The sequence below is a fragment of the Pteropus vampyrus genome, unplaced genomic scaffold (genome assembly GCF_000151845.1).
Source record: "Pteropus vampyrus isolate Shadow unplaced genomic scaffold, Pvam_2.0 Scaffold35, whole genome shotgun sequence".
Lineage (NCBI taxonomy): Eukaryota > Metazoa > Chordata > Mammalia > Chiroptera > Pteropodidae > Pteropus > Pteropus vampyrus.
The window spans coordinates 4,361,042-4,365,303 of NW_011888816.1; positions in this window are offsets into that span (position 1 = coordinate 4,361,042).

Sequence of the window (4,262 nt, forward strand, 5' to 3'; positions counted from 1 at the left end):
CAATCACAAAAAAACAAATCTGGCTTTTCCAAGGAAACACATTATGGTCTATGTAATTGCTGTAATTAGCTATGGGGACATCACTGACCATTAGCGGAAAAAACAGATGGATTGAGATTTGTTTTCACGCATGAGCTAGGATGTTGGGAAAATGTAAATTGTTGGCCATCAACTAAGTCACCCTGATGTGCAGTCAGGGTGCTGAGTCACAAATAGTGGGGGAAATGGTGAAACCAGTGCCTGAGTGACCTCTTTTAGTTACTCAGAGCTATCATTTTAGGTGCCTTTCAGGGTAGCTAATGAAATAGTGTGGAGGTTGCAGAATCGGTTCAAACGAAAATCCGAGCAAACTTGACAGCAAAACAAAGTACTACTGTTTTCCATGTCTAGTCCACTGTCTCAGCTAATGGAGCTGCCACTGCCCCAGCAACCCTGGCGGGAACCGGGGCCTTTCCGCCCCTTCCCTCCCTCCTCTCCACTCTTCTACAGGATTTAGGTCCAGTTTTCTATAGTGGTAACCTGCTCATTGGTGCCTCTTTTCTGACTTTTCCTCCCTCCATTCTCTCGTGTTTCCCCTCCCTCAGCATGTATCCTGGGGTCACCCCAAGTGAACTACTCGACACAGAGTCGGCGTAGAGGAACACCCAAGTGAAGACACCCCTGCAGCAGTGCATGCACGTGGTTGCATGTCTTTCTCCTGCACTGACCTGAAAGCTTCTTAAGAAACCAGGTTCCATTTGTCCCACATGGAGCCTGGAACAGAGCAGGTACTTGAAACAAATTAAGTTCATGCGGGGTGGCATGGTGGTCTGGCTCTGGGTTGTGGTTACTCCATGCCCATGTGACTGAACTGAACCGTACAACAGGGGAGCAGTCCTCTCATGCCCACCCTGGGGTTCAGTGGGAGCATCCCCCTACACTGAAGTGTATAAGAGTATGCTTAACACCAAAATGGAAGAGTAGGAGGCTCCCCCCCAAAATTGTTTCACTCTTGCCCCTTTTCTAACGAGGGTGGGGCAACCCCAGGTGGCAATAATGGTTTAAGCACCTGCTCCCCAGAGTCCAGTCACAGCCCCTGCATCCACAGACACTCACGACCCGTGGCTCCCATGAGACACCAGCAACTTTGGCTTAGTCTAGCCAGGCCTCTTGTAACACTGTCTCTGGGCTGAGAAGGAGTTAACACAGAGTTCTTGGATGCCATTGCCCCTTCCTACCATCACTGACAAGCCAGGAAAGGCACAGAGATGTTCGCTCTTTTCACAGACTTCCCTGAACATAGCTCATGTGCCCAGACATGACCCATCTTTTCTCTGATTGCAAGGACAGTCAGAAGAGGCACCAATGAACAGGTTACTATTACAAGTAACTGGGCCTAAATCCTGCCGGGCACTCTCCGAGGGACTGTGTTGAACCTTGCTACTCAAACTGTGGCCAGCAGCTTTGGCATCACCTGGTAGCTTGTCAGAAAGGCAGGGTGGTGGGCTGCGTTCCAACTCCGCTCTATCAGAATCTGTTTGCACATTAAACTTCGGGAAGTACTGCCTTCAGTCCTTCATCTTTATCAAATATGACAACTTTGACACAAAACACATTTTTTTTCTATATTTTAGGATTCAATTCTACCAAACTGGATTCTTTTAGATAAATTTTTTGAGGTTTCCAGTGTTTGGAGTGGATATTAAAAGATGTCAGCCCCTAGAAAGCTCTTTAAAATGCAACTCTGTTTACCTGCACTTTATCATCATTATAACTCAGTTGCAGAGACAGAAGGCTCATGCAACCAACTGTTCTGTAAAATGCAAATTTTGTATGGAAAATATTTCTCTCGGGAGAAAATAAAGCGGCTGTTGTGCGAGAAGTTATTTTTAAAGGACTGTACCAAATGTCTCCTATGCTTTAAAATTTTATCAAAAATTTCAGTGAAGAGACGACCCTTTGTGAAAGAGCAACATGTACATACATTGGAATAGATAGATAGATAGATAGATAGATAGATAGATAGATAGATAGATAGATAGATAGACAGAATGATGATAGATAGATATCCTCCTAAAAATGTAACCAAAATTTCATACATAAATTGTGGAATGTCAAAACAAGAAGCTCGATGTTTGCTTATACACCCTTGATACTGATAATGTGAGTTTACTTTTAGATAGTCACTAATCTTCATTTCATCTTTAACACAAGGATTAAACTAAGGTGATACAACTAATTTTTCAGGTAGTGTATCAGTTAGCCATTGCTGCATAACGAACAATCCAAAACTCAGTGGTTTAAAAGAGCAATGATTTGTTCTTGTTCATATATCTACAGGTTGACTGGGTGGCTCTGCTGATCTTACCTGGGCTCACTGAACTTGGCTGCAAGCTGCAGCTTGGGTCTGGGTCTGTTCCTTGGACCAGAGGGCTGCCTGTGGTATGCTCTCACAGTGGATGGCAAAATGTGAGTGGACAAACCCAACTTCATCAACATATTTCAAGCCCCGTATATAACCCTTTTGCTAATACCTCATTAGCCAAAGCAAGTCACAAGGCCAAACCCAAACTAAGGGGTAGAGAATGCTGTGGTTGGAATGTCTGTGTCCTTCCTAAATTCTTATGTTGAAACCTAACCCCTAAGGTGATGGGGATAGGAGGTGGGGCCTTTGGGAGGTGGCCCCTCCCTCATGACTGGAATAAGCGCCCTTTTAAAAGGGGCTCCAGAGAGGACCCTTGTCCCCTCCCACCGTGTACAGTGTAAGTGGGCACTCTGCAACAGCTTTTCCCAGAACCCAGCGTATCGGCACCCTGATCTTGGACTTGCAACGTCCAGAACTGTGAGAAATAGATTTCTATGGTTTTTCAGCTACCCAGTCTCTGGTATTTTGTTACAGCAGCCTGAACAGACTAAGACAGAGACGTAGGGTCCACCAACCACGAGGCAAATCACATGGCCAAACCCAGCCTCAGTGGGGCGGAGTAGTATACTCCTCCCAGAGTTGGGGGTGTAAAGGGAGTGAATATTTGCAGAATAATCTCCTACTATGAGTAGAAAAATGGAGGCACAGCATTTTGCATAAATTGTGGTGTGAACATTTGATTTTTTTTTTTTTATCCTAAAAGGATAAGAAACCAACATTGAGCACCTATAGTTACCAAGCCTTCTGCTGAGAGTTTTTTCATATGTTATCTGATTTAGCTTTCACAGCACCACAAAGATTTCTGTGGCCTCATTTTACACATGAGGTGATGGGCCACAAAGCCAGGAAATGGGGAGTCTTGGAGCCTAGTTTTTTTCTGGCAGCTTTCAAATGCTTTGAATGCTCAATCACATTTTTCTTTTTGTCACAGCAAATCAAGCACTTAAGAGAAAATATTATCTTTATACTGTTACTATTTACTTAGAAGCAAGCAGAGCTGTACATTTTCTGAGTATAGCTGCCCATCACTCTTGATACTAAATTTACTGACTCAAATTGATTCTCTTGAATATTCAGATTGTTAATGCAGATTGGCTGCTCAACACATACTTTTGCGGCTTCTGGGGTAGAGAAGCTGAATGCTCAGGTACTTTACGTGTGACTGGGCCCTCTTCACTGTCTTACATGTCTTGATTTCTTGTGGGTTGGGGGGTGTGGGTGGGAGGGTGGAGAAATCAGCAATTTTGGTGGGAAACGCTGCCTGGAGAGGATTTCAGATGGGTCTACTGATATTGTCCTCCGTGTCTCCCACATCTGAGATGTCCTGTCAATCTAAATGTGAGCTCGTCATTAGTGGTTGGCAAGCATTATCGTGCCTGGCACATTAACGGTAGTGTAGAGAAAGGTAGACTGACGACTGGGGATGATTGGATTGCTCCCATGAATCTGTGTTTTAACAGGTGATTCCGATGCCCACTCAAGTTGAGGATCACTGCGTTAGACCACCAGGGAGAGATGGCTCTTGGTTTCAATCAGTGTCTTCATTCATTCATTCATTCATTCATTTCAGGTTAGAGGAGGGATCCTATTCCTATTTGGGGATGGCGGGGGCCAGTGTCTGGCTTCAGTATCCTGGGCAGGCCAGACTGAGAGGAGAAACGACTGCCCTGAGCCTGTGCAAGGCTGGGAGAGTCCCCGTCTTGCTTCCTGCTCAGCTGCACGTCCCTGCAGAGATTGGTGGGGGCTTCTCCGCGGAGGCCCGGGTTTACCTCCAGGGTCTAACCCAGGTTCTCAACCTTGGCACCACTGACATTGTGGGTTCGATAATCTGTTGTGGGGGGCTGTCCTGTGCATTGCT